The sequence below is a fragment of the Camelus ferus genome, chromosome 11 (assembly GCF_009834535.1).
Source record: "Camelus ferus isolate YT-003-E chromosome 11, BCGSAC_Cfer_1.0, whole genome shotgun sequence".
Classification (NCBI taxonomy): Eukaryota; Metazoa; Chordata; class Mammalia; order Artiodactyla; family Camelidae; genus Camelus; species Camelus ferus.
Window position 1 is genome coordinate 42,977,612 of NC_045706.1, and position 14,019 is coordinate 42,991,630.

Below are 14,019 nucleotides of genomic sequence, written 5' to 3' on the forward strand. Positions count from 1 at the left end.
AGCCCAGATGCTTTCCTTGTCTGATCCGCTAAGACACTCCCACACGTATCAGTAAGTGCTTCTCGGAAACAAAAGATAAAACTAGGAGATATTATGGCTTAGTAGCACCACAGGAGGTGGAGTAAACAGGAAGATACTTATGCGGGTTCTCGGGGAAGTATCAGTGACACTGGGAAACGCCACCGGACTGAGAGGAAGAGAGGCATAAAGTGCAGAGTAGAACTGAATTCATTTCTGACCCCATTATTTGTAAAGCATGTTATCTTGGTCGTAAGCTGAGCTGAATTATGTTTAGGAAATGGTTGTTTTACGTTCCCAAGGTCAATGTATGATGTAAAAATATTAGTTGGCAGGGGAGAAAATTGGAGAGGAGGAGACAGATTGTTCTCAAGCCACTCTACGCCATTCTACTTATATTTATCTAATTGCAAGAAAGACTTAATTTTAAAAAACCATCCTATCATTCCTTCAAATATCAACAAGATTTCTTCTTATAACATGGTAATACTGGATATATGAAAATAATTAGTAAGAAACTAGAGGTTTTCGTTTCTAATTTTGTATGTCAAGCTTCATTCCAGCCGGTGTCTGTTTCCAACTTTTCTTCTGCCCTGACACACCTGAGGTTGTGTAACATACCTGATCACTATGGAAGTGATTCTCAGAAGGGCCATCTTAGAATCTCCCATTGGTGGTAAGGATCACTGCTCTGATATTCCAAAATAGTGACAACGACAGGAGCATGCTGGTATGTGTAACTAGAAGAGCCAGAGGCATCTGTGGCTCCCCAAGTTCATGGATCCTCCTGCATATAATTTTCTCCACACGTGTTAAATGACAAAGAATACAGGATGATTTAAGTGCAATGGGTGGTTGGCCCTGAGTGGATGAATGGACTAGCTCACCAAGTCACAGCTTCTGCACACCAGCCTTCTAGAACTCTAAACACATCCATGTCTCAGTAAAATTACAGATTACTCTGGATCACTTGGGAAATGCTGGGACTATGCTGTTAAACTTGCAAAGGTCAAGGGTCAACTATACAATAAAAGATAAAGGGATGATCTAAACTGCAATAACAAGTCAAGGCGGCAGAGGTGGGGTGTATAGCTCAGGGGTAGAGCACATGCTTAGCAGCAAGGGGTCCTAGGTTCAATCCCCAGTACCTCCATTTAAAAACAAAAAATTAAAAATTTATAAACCTAATTACCTCCTTCCCAAACAAACAAAATAAGTTCAAAGAATGAAATCTATTTTTTTTAAAAAGTCAAAGATGTCTTCCAGATGCATATTTTTTGCTACGTGAATGGTTCTTAGAGTCCAATGTATATAATGTAGACACACTCAAGAAAAATACATCTCATTACAGTAGCTCAGCGCATTAAATTTGCAACAACCTAAATTTCCTCCAGGGTATATACAAAGTTTCCACTTCTCAGAAGCTCCTCAGTTCTACCTCAGAGTGTGATTCTTAGAAAATTCTAAATTAGAGTTATTAGTATATGTAAGAAAACTGTAATTAGTCTGAAATCATAGCCATAAGCCAGCTGTAACAGTTAAAATGACAACTTCCTATCTTCAAGTATGGAGAAAATGCTTGTGTCTGATTACTGCGCTTGGTGAACTACTGGCTTGTGACAAAAGTCCCAAGGCTGTAGGATGCAAAAATATTTCCTGAGCCTTTCAGCCAGGAACAAACTCAAGAAAAGAACCTCAGCAGGATCAACCCATGTCAAACAGCCTCCGCTGTGAAGCCCTCATAGATGCTCAAAACCAAACCCAATTTCATCACAGCTGGATAAATATCCACACAACTGCGAAGGCTAGCTGTGCTCAGGGGACCCAGGGCTGTAGGGCTGCTACCGTGAGACACACTTTTCTTTTAGTAGAAACATTCAGCATGGCCACAGGAATTCAGGTCACTATAGGCTGGGGACCTTACATCAGAGCATCTGTAATTTTTAAAACAACAAAACCTTTAGCTTCTGATGTTGGCAGTTTCATAATCACTCAGAATCAGTGGGCTTTTAGATGTAGCCCAGATATTAAATTAATACACTCTGTGAGCCAAATCCTGACTGGGAAATCCCTTACTTTCCATTTCTCTCGTTGATCAGCAGTAGAAGAAAATAAGGTCATCCGAAACTTCTGATTCAGTGACATCCAATCAAATGAGTCCTCCCCAGGCACAGGCTCCCTCAACTTCAGAAGGCTCTGGAAGCCCCTCCGTCTGAGGAGACCATCATTCTTTTCACTTTGAATAATCATTTGCAAACAAGGATTAGCTGTATGCAGTGGAACAACCTGACCAGGAAGCCTAATGTTCTAAGGAAGAGAGCTGTGCAACCTTCTCTTTACTTCACAGTCTAGAGAAGGGGCCTTAATTTCTCAGCGTGATTCTGATCTTCCCTCAGGTGGGGCTGTGTGGAGTCTGCGCTGGACCCTGCATCTCAATGAGGCAACGTTGTCCCCCTACAGGGAAAACACTGGTTCGGGGCAGGGTGTGGAACAATCTTGGGTATTACACATGACTTTTATATATAAAGCATGGATGTACATACAGTATGTTAAAAGATACACAGTATATCATATTAAAATTTCGCTGGGGGAGGGGCAACGAGGAAAAAAGTGTCTAAAGAGGCTCCTTAGTCGGGCAATGATGAAACAATAGTTGAGAAGCAATGCTCTAGATAGTGGCCAAGCAACTATTTGAAACCTGCAGCCAAAACAGTCACAATATTTATTCTGGAAATAACAATTCGTTGTTTAAATTTCGGCTTTCAATAACAATCAAATTATTTTCATCTCGAGAATAGCCACTGCAAATCACAACAAAGCAGAAAAAGAATTCTATATGGTTACAGGTATTTTTACAAAATGCTTGTGATCTTTTTAGGAATCACTCAAAACTACTTTTACTAGGTTGATCGTGTCGTTTTCAGGAATTCCCACAGTGTTTCTCTCTCTTATTAAACATAGCAAAACATATATAATTCTGTCAAATTCCTAATCACAGATAATTTTCTAATTGCTGATGAGAAATTTAACAATCTTATTTTAAAGATGTAATCATCTGCATCCCTTCCATTAAACTCCAGAAAGCTTGTTTTGCAGAATAATGCACGAATTTCAAAAGCACGAATGAAAAACTGAACAAGTCACGTATTGTCACAGTGATAGAATAGCAAAAATGAGCCAAACACCACCTGCAACTCAGCCACTTTCCCTTCAAAAATTCTTTCAAATCAAATTCTACAAGCTAAACATAAAAATATTTCCCTCATTAAAAAAAAAATCGGTAAGTTTCTAAAACATTTCACATTCAGGGAGAGGGACATTCTTTTCTGAATACTCTAAAATATGCCTAAAACAAGTTTATGCACAAAATCCCCTTTTCTGGGATCATCTCAGGCCATTTCAAAAGATATGAATTATAGAAACAACAAAAAATGGCCACTTCTGCCGTTGGAAGGAAAGGCAAACAAGAAGCTTCCAATCAGTTAACAGCGAGTCAACTGGTGACAAAGACTTGCACAACTGAATGCCTCATCTCGAATGGTAAGTCAGGCCTCCTTTTTTCCAGTCCCTTCTTCTTGAAGTAGGATTGCATCTGAGAATTAAAGAATCAAGAAAACAGGTCTGCTGGCCATAAAAACTTTTCATTTGATTTATGCAAGTATAAATCACGCTCACAAACAGGGACTGGCACTCTTCTAAATTAAAGTAATCCCAATAATTACAATCAAAGTTCTTTAGTTGGCTAAAACAAAGCCAGCAGAAGCATTAACCTAAATGTCTGCTTCAGCAAGAGCCAGAAAATGCTAATGTTGACATTCAGCTTCAAGAAAAATTATACAGAAAAAAAAAATTGCACACACAAAAATCACATATCAGTAGAAGGACTTGCAAGAAATGAAAATCTGTGAAAAAGATTTTAAATTCCACATTCAACTAAACAAGAGTTTTGTTTTCATTAGGGGACCATCATTTTGTAGAGTGAAAACAGTTATTTTATTTTCCAAAATGGCATTATTGTGGCCCTTCCGTTTTTTAGCCGTTGATGTCAGACTTGGGGAAAAAAATTTCAAAGTGACGTGTTCAACAATTCAGCCATTTAATGTAATGCAAATCTAGCTTTAGATTTTCTGTGTATTTCTCCAACATACTGATTATCTGAAGATTATGATGTAAAAGTACTTTTAAAGAGAATAATGGAGATCATCTTCAATAGAGAACCTCAAACTCACTTGGGTATCTCATGCACAGAAAATAGAGGAAGTGATGGCACTGAGTAAAACTTCCACACCATAAACCACCAGATCATCAGTCAATCTTCATATACACTGTTGTGTTGTATTCATCATAATACACCAAGTCATTGGCCAAAAGAAGTTAGCTTCTGAAATTTACAAAGTGTACTTACAATTTTCTGTGTTCTGAAAATAAAAGTATTGCTCAAATGGAATAAATATTTCTGCAAGCCTTATATTACAGACATAAAAAGTTTCATATTTGATTTTCAAAAATATGATGAAATTATAATTGCATTCACCATATGATACAACCTCATAAAATCTGAACTGGAGGCCACACTTATCATGGAACAAACAAGGTGACATTTCATTTTCTTTTGTGTCACCATTTCACTTGTGTACAATGACTAAGATGCTCCTATAATGTGTGATTCATGATGAGTCATTCTGACAAGGGAATAAATTTAAACTGTATTAATGAAATGAATAAATTTTAAACTCTTTTTTAAAATAACAGTAAGGAAATCTGAGCACATCAAGAATACTTCTAGAGAAACGCCACTTCACGCCAAGCAGTGTGAACGCCGCTATACTTCACATTTTGTGTTACTCTTTAACCATGAGGCCACCAACCATGGCCTCATATTTGTGTTGGTCACATGTCCTTTGACAGTTGTTTTTAGAAGCAGAGTAGATATTTCAGGATGATGACTGAAATTGAGTAAGGCAAAGAAAAGGAATCAGTGATGAACAAGAGTAACAGATGAGGGGAAATTTACTCTATGGAGTTCCAATTAGAACAACCTACTGTCTACCACTTAGGAACAGTCTTGTACCCTAGACTTGCCCTATAGTCTAGTGTACATGATTCTTAACAGCCAGCGCTTCGTGGTTATGTTTGTCTGCAGGTTTTACACCATAGAGTGTTATCTTTCGTTCCCTTGGAAGAGGAAATCCTTACCCATGTTAACCCTGTGCCTGGAACACTTACCTTCTGGCCACTGCATTGTCTCCTAAAATTTTGCTTTAATCACTCTGCTTGACAGTTTGTTCAATTATTCAGCTGTTCATTTACTTAGTCACTTAACAAACATCTACATCGCATATTCTACATGCTATGAAAGCCACAGGCCCTGGGCCAGATATGAAGGAATGTTCACATATATTTAACATACGGTGTGGTTCTGCAATTATTTTTTCGCTGTGAATTTCCCTCTACACTTAAAACTTCCAAAGGCAGGGACTATCTCCTTCCCTACAGAAAGTAGTCTATACATCTATTCCTCAATGAGACCCATACCAAGAGTGTCCATTGTAACTACTTTTACACTTTCTCAAAAGAAGTAGTTTGTTTAAAATTATAATCTCTGTATTACAGTCATTGAAACAATGTCTAACAGATACATTTGGCATAAATTTCAACTTGGTGTCTATCATTGGTTTTACACATCTCACCAACCCAAGTCGTATCCACAAAGTTCCTTTTACACAATACACAGTAATCCTCTGTTAACATGAGCGAATGAGTAATGGCAAAGTCTAAATGAAGAAGGAAGCCAGTGCCCCAGCATCTGTTCTCTGGTATTACATCTGCAGAGATCCACAACCAAGGGAAGCACGAAAGAGGCTGTCTATACAAACCTGAAATTAACACTTCACAATTGAAATTTTGTGATTATATTGACATGATATTAAAATAGAAGTTTAGATAAATCAGTAAAAAATGTTTAAAAAAAAAAGTTTAGGAAAATATGACTCTTGCTATTAGAAATTTCACATACATAAAATGATTCTACGAGAATTTTTTAAAGGTATATGCTATAATACCATTGATCTTTTTTTCACTTAATCCCTTGCTTTGTCTTATTAGGAAAAAGCACCTTTGAGTCTGATCTCAAAGTTCCTTGTTAACCCTAGCATAGGAACCAGAAACCTGGGTTCTAGAGTGAGGTCCATCAGCTACTAGATTTTTGACTTGAACAAAGTACAAAATCCTCCAGCATCTCAGCTAATGCTTCCACCAAACAAAATGACACCTGACTTCCTTACCCAGGGCGGTTGCTGTGAAAATTAAATTAATAAAATGGTAAGCAATTTAAAGCTGGCAAACCCTATTTAAAATGGGAAGTAGTGAAATATATGGTTCTTCAAATAAGAGAAATAGTCAAACACACATATAGGAGAAAAGAGCTCCCAGAGAAGTTGAAACGTACAATTTCACTAGTCATTAAAAATACCCATGGGACAGCCTCTGCAAGAAACAGGAGCATCTTCTAGGTCTGTCCATCTGTGTCTTGACTCAACCTGTGTCTACTGAGGGCCTCCTGTGTACCAAGCACTATTTTAGGCCCTGGGATTACAGCAATGAATAAAATGAATATTTCCCTTATGCTATGGGAGGAAAAGACAGAAAGCAAGTAGCTCAAGATCAAGCGCCAGGAAATAATAATGCATAATCATGAGATGGAACGTCATGGGCAAAGAGCACATTTTGGGTGGGTGGGAAAGTGCTCTCTGAGATAACATCTGAGGAGGAGGAAGTGAATGGTAAGAAGAAACCTTCAGGCATGTCTCTGCTCCTTCACCTCGACTGCCTCACTATCCAGAGGTGAACACATGACTAAGCCAACAAATGAAATATTCTGTCATAGGAATTTGGAATCAGGACTCCAAGACTGTAATTTTCTAAAGGGGTTGAACCAGGCAGTGATGTAGAGATGGCTTGGGGTGGCTTGTTCCTGGTTGGTGGGCCCAGACCATGGATCATGAAAGAATGAAGGAGCTGAGCACACAGAAGTAAAGATGAGAAACCACCCGGTCCTGAGGAGATGAAGAGACCTCAGTTCGGCACGGCTCTCCATGGTTCTAATCCCTTTTGAGGCACCACTGTGTTTTAAGCCCTTGGGGTCCAGGAGGTCCATCTGGATCCTTCAGATAAATTCCCTTTTTTGGCTTCAAGTATTATAAGTAGGTTTGTCTTTCTAAAACATGGTTATTACAGCTGGGTTGAATTATTTTCCTAGCTCCATCTGGAAGAACATGAGGACTCTATTTATTAAATTAATCCTAAACACTGTCAGCTAAGAGGAAGCAAGGTATGGTGGGAAAGGTACATGGGATGGAGATGGGATGACACTGAGCCAAAGGGACACCATGGAGACAGCTCCACAAGATACACAAAGGATAGTTCAGAATGTCCTTACAACTCAGGAGACTGGGTGGACTCCTGTATCATGGATCTTGAATGGAGAACAGATGGGTCCTATCACCAAGGAAGCCACTGGCTTTAGGCTGTACCTGGTTTCCTAAAATAAGTCTAGCTTTGAAAAACCAGTCAGGAGAGTGCCAATTTGCTCACGTAGTCTTCAGTTTTTTTAGTGTGTATATCGAAATTTCACTCCAAACATCACAGAAGTATTTGCCTGAGTATACATTCTTACCCATAGGAGGATATTTTTTACTGCAACAGCCTCTTAATAGTGAAAAATTGGAAATAACATAAATGTACACCAAAAGGCAACTGGTTTACTAAAGTACGGGATCGTCATAATGGAACATCACATAGTTAAAAAGTCACTAGGTAATTCTACATGTACTGGCATGCAATGATGATCAAAATATAAGGGCAAATGAAAAAAAGCCAAGCTTCAGGAAAGACTATATAATATTATCTTAGGTTCACCCAGAAGCTTATGTGTGTGCGCACTCATATGTGTAATCAGAATATGCACAAAAAAGCGTCAAGCTCTCCTTCAAACTCTTCACGGAGGAGATTTTGTCAGATCAGGATTAAAGGGGGATCTTCATTTTCTGATTTGTTGTTTTCTGCATTGTTAACATTTTTCACAAGTTTGTACCATTCTTCTGATCAGTGAACCTATCAAGATATTTAACGAAATCCATGCCAGTGCAGAAAATAAAAGGTAAGTCCAACTGTAGGAGAGTGGTGAGCAAACTCACAGATCTAGAAATGTAAGGGAACATAAATTTGCTTTCTCTCTCTCTTTCTAACTGCACTCCAGTCCTTTAGAGAAAGAAACCTAGTGATTTCACTTCCTGCTCATAGACGGCGGCAGTTTTAGCAAGGCCCCAAGTGCTGGAGGGACTAAAAATAGCCACCACTCCACACAGCACCCAGCTTTCTTCTAACTCCCACGGCTATAAATATCTTTAAGAATAACACCCATACTCTGGAGTACTCCTAAAAGTGAGGCTGCAGAGGAAGTCGCGCTACTTTCTAGGCTAGAATATGGTTTTGGCAAAGGAGAGCGCTCCCCGTGGGGAAGGAGAAACAGGGTTGTCACAGCTCCCTGACAGGCTTTCCCCAAGAGGCTAAACTGGGAAATCACTGTACTCAGGTTAAATATAAAGCATAGACATTTCTCCAGAAACAGGTGACTGGAGTTTTGCCTGTCTGTGAGGATTCTTTCATCCTGCACAACACGCAGAGCTCCTCGTGGGGCCCCTTCCACCTGTGAGCAAGGAGCCCCGCTGCCTGGGGACCGGGCTGCCGGAGACGGGTGTGCGCTTCATTTGTAAACACGCCTGTAGTTTATTTAGGAATATGGCAGCCACGCCAAGAAACGTCCTCGCACTTCCCCTTAGACTTGTGAACACCACACACCAATTACCAACTGTTTGGCTGTAATTTTTTTTTAAATTTCTTTTCTCCCCTTCCAGTGAATTTTGGACTCATTTGACGGTACTTGGAAAAAATACACCAGAGTCCCCACCCCCAGCAATTGTCTGGTTCTTTTATTGTGTCTGGGGTCCACACCACAGTTACAGGAGCAGAAATTTACCCTAAAATCCCACCTTCACCCCCATTTACTTTGGGGACACCAGCCCACATGAAAAAAAATGGTAAGAATGTTTGGATTGGTTGGATTTTCCCTTTTGTCTTTTTTTTTCTGCGAAGAAAGACAAACCCTACAGCTTTATTAAGTTACAAAATGCCTCACGGCAGATACGGACATAATGAAGGGAGTAAAATCACACAAGGACACCCAGAGCCATTTTATCTGTAAAGTACATTATTTATGAATTCAGGACACCAAAGGTGATATAATGCATGTTCCCTGATCCTGTCCTTGACTAGTCTTTGGGTGAAGAGAATGAAAATAATTAAACGACTGGAGAATAAAACTGAAACAGGAGGTTTGGTCTTTTCAACCTTGGAAACCTCACCTTTCTAATGGCTAGGATTCCCGTTCACTCACTGGGTCATTCATCCAAGCAGTGAGGGCCCAGCCAGCCCCAGGCCGAGGCGTGAAACCCTCTTACTGATGTCAGTGGGGTTTACATTGTGGAAGCCAGGAAATTGTAGCCATAATTTATAGCCCACATACCCGACATGATCCAGCGCAACCTTAGTATGGCTTTTTCGTATGACTGAAACTTGATCCAGTAAGTAATCCTTCTAGTAAAAATTTCACAACAAATCTTTTCAAAATGTCCTGTCTTAAATAGCCCATGAAGAACCATGCTATTTATATTATTTTAAATCGTGTGAAACCAAGAAATGCAAATATAATCACAGTGACATACATTTTTCATCTTTCATATTGACAAATATCAAAAAGTCTGACAACACTCTGTGATGACAGGGCTGGGGGGAAATAGGAACTAGCCTATGTTGCTGACAGAAAAATATGGGATCCAATGGGAGACAGTCTGTGGAGGGAACTATGGCAACATCTATAAATTGACAACTGTACACATCTTTTGCTCCCAGAATTACATTTCTAGGAATGTACTCCACCGACACATTGACACATATGTGCAAAGATAAATATACAAGATATTTACAGCAGCAGTATTTGTAAAAATTAACATGAAAACTTAGCCAAATGTCCATCAGTAGGTGGGTGGTTAAAGTACTTAAATAAAGTACACTCTTCCATATAAAGAGATGAGCTGTAGCAAAGAACAAGATCTCTCTGTGTGGGAAAAGTCAGGTCTAGGAAAAAAACCGAGACAAATGGATAGACAGACACATACATACACACATTTGAGCGTACACAGACTTCTTTCTCTGGAAGAAAACTGGTAATAGTGATGGTCTCTTGGGGAGGAATTTCCTTGTCACTGTGTATGTACATTATATATTATGTATATTATTTATACATTAAAATTTTCACCATTTACATGTGGTACTTACACAATTTTTTTTTAAATCTCGTAAAATTTTATCTGAAATTTCCAATTAACATAGCAATTGTTAGGGGGAGGGTACAGCTCAGCAGGAGTGCATGCTTAGCATGCACGAGGTCCTGGGTTCAAGTCCCAGTACCTCCATTAAAAAATAAACAAATTAATAAACCTAATTACCTCCCCTCAAAAAAATTTAAAAAAAATTTTTTTACACACAGTAATTTTTAAACTGTTAATACAAATTCCATTTTTCTCACAACATCCATCTTCTCCCAACTATCAAATTCTTCAAGCTTCAGTTCAAACCTCAGCTCCAGCATGGAGCTTTTCCCTAGCCACTCCACTCGGACTCAATTCTTGTCTCCTCTAAGCTTCTGCAGGACAGAGTCCACACCTCCATTTTGCTTTATATGCACCTTGCTTCGCAGTTACTGTTGCTGAACTACTCATCCTCTCTACGAGCATGAAAACTCCTGAGGGGAAGGCGGAAGGGGTCGGGGGAAAGGCTTTGGCTACACCTCTCCCTGTGACTTGTTACAGTGCAGAATACACCGTAGCTCTGGATATGTGTATCTAGATTCCGTATGCCCAGAAACTGAGAGAAAGCAAACTACACTGGGTGAACAGCAATATCCAGAAGGCAACCCAGAGAAGAGGGCAGGCATCAGTAAGCATCCACATCCATGTCATTCTAAGAGCCCACTCAATGTGTGCTGGCACGAAATCACATTGCTCTTATAATATTTCAACCCTTTTGAGATATAACCCTTTAACTCAGTAAACTATCTGAATTCAATGCCGTTATATTAGAATTTTAAATTTATGAGAGATAAAGAAGAGTACTGAAAAGGTGATTACCAAATCCTATATATGTAAACTAAGAATATAACATTCTCATTTGCCACTCTTGCCACAGTCCTACTTTCTTCAGGACTTCAGTTGAAATATTGCTTACCATTTTTCACTCATATTTAATCACCATTAATATCTTCAATGCTGACAGGTTAACAAATTCTTCCATTAAAAAATAATGACTTTGCACTGAGCTTCAAGTTATCTCTAAATGGCAGTTAGAAATATGAAAATATTATTAGATGTTTCACTTTAAAATGACAGACTTAGATTTTAATCTAAAATAACACATGCAAATACCGAAATAATGTAAAATAAATACATTCGAACCATTTTTTTCTTATTTATAATGCTCTCGATCATTTTGTTTGCATTAATCTCTAGCACTGCTTAACCTAGGACATTTGGATAAGTCTAAATATTCATTACAGATGGTTTCAAATTTTCATATTGCTTGGTCTCAACAAATAATATTTTAAGACAAATCCACTTAAAATCCTCAAGGAAATCAGTGGTAGATGTGCAGTTACCTGATTTTCTACTGAATTCAGCATTATAGGGAGAAATGTGTTTGAAACTGTAAGAAAGCACCACATTATTTTGGCTAAGACTGTCCCTTCTTGATTCTTCCCAGGAAGACTCTCACAATTTACCTACAAAGATCTATGCATTAAAAAAATTAAGCAACCATAATCATTAAGGATAGAATATACAGAGAATAGGAAGATCAGTATCCTGAGGGAAGATGATGGTATTAGGGCGGGAAAGAAGCAATCAAGAGTGCAAAGGAAACCTATGGGTGCTAGACAGATGATCAGCGAGGTCAGAAGGAACTCAGATGGAGAAGAGAGAGAGAAACTAAGTGATCTGGGGAAGCAGTCAATGTCAAAGGGAAGAACAGAAAAGTGAGATTAGAGGACTAGCAGCCTCAGAGATGATCTGGCCAGGAATAGCAATGTTCTCCTGTGTTCCAGCTCTAGGTATCTGGGGAGAGTACCAGAACATTTTACTGAACCAAACGTTTTTTGAAGTACTTCCAAAAAGGTTCTATGGTTCTAAGTCAAATGAAGAAAAAAAAGCAGTTCTAATACTAGGGTTTCTTGTCACTTTGGTGCCAGCAAGTGTTACAGACCTTAGTTAACAAAATCTGAACAAATATTCAGGAAGCCCTTAAGGCTACAAATAGAACAAGAAACATTCACACGACTCTCATAAATGTGTAAGATTTTCAAGGGACCAAAAGAAACACTAGGTTTAGCCTAAAGCATTCATCGAATCACAGTCAAAGATACTGTGAACGGACAAGATCAAAGATCAGGACGGACGAGAGAGAGAGCATGATGAATTAAGAACTGAGTGTATATGGTATGTAGATTTCATCAAATTAAGGACATTGCACAATAGCAATATTGCCTCAGTTTATATCATTAAAATTACACAATTAGCACAATCCTAGGCCTGTCTACTTATAAACTAAGATGATGCTATAAAATGAGTTTTCATAAGGAGGCCTCAGCCCAGAGAGATTGAGAGAGAACAGGCTCTACAAATCAGCATGCAAAGTCTTCCAGAAAGCAGGGCTCCCTGGTAGAAAGCAAAAGGTACAACAGACAGAATAACCAACACCTTGAGAGCCTGTAATTTACCAAGTACTTCCACATTAATAGTTTTAGTAACACTGCAATATTATTGCAATCCTTAATTCCATTTCTATCCCTCTGAAAGCAACTGCATTTCTCTGATTTAGAGCTTCTCTCTTGCACATAAGAAGATCCACTGAAATGACTGCCCAATTAAAAATGTAAGGCAAACACAAGGAGCTTCGTGTACCTTCAGGGTGAACTGTCATATTCCAGTACATTCTGTACTGACTGTAACTTAGCTAATAACTAATATTCTATTCCATTCAACTGCCCACTTATTCCTGCACAGTCTTCATTTCTCTCAGACACATGACCCCTCCTGGAACAAGCAACTGAACTTAGTTTCTGCAATGCAAGAGGCAGAGCACACACAAACAGGGAAAACAATAATTACAAAAATGAAACCATGCAGAATAAATAATCACATCAAAAGAAAAGATCAAGGAAGGACAGAATATCAGGCCACTTTATTTAGCAAAATCTCACATCATGCCTTCCAGTGCCAGGTAATATTTTAATCCATATAATCCTCATAACAACCATATAAGGTAGATCATATTATCCCCATTTTATAGAAAATAAAACTGAGTGACAAAGAGGGAGAGTAATTTGTCCAAAGTCACACAACTGATAAACGCCACAGACGAGGTTTGAAACCAGGCATACTTTTCACCACTGTATATGCACTCACTACATCTGGTTTTGGGTTTTTTTTAATAGGATTTTAAAAACTGAGATGTAATTGACATATAACATTGTGTTAGTTTTAGGTGTACAACATAATGATTTGATATATGTGTTTATTGGGAAATGATTAACACAAGTTTAATTAACATCCATCACCACACATAGACACAATGTTTTTTCTTGTGATAAGAACTTTTAAGTTCTACAATCCTAGGTTCCTCAAAAAACTAAAAACAGGGCTACCATATGATCCAGCAATCCCACTTCTGGGTATATATTCTGAGGGAAAGCTAATGCAAAGATACATGCACCCCAATGTTCATAGCAGCACTATATCCAATAGCCAAGACATGGACGCAACCTAAATATCCATCGACAGATGAATGGATAAAGAAGTTGTGGTATATTTATACAATGGAATACTATTCAGC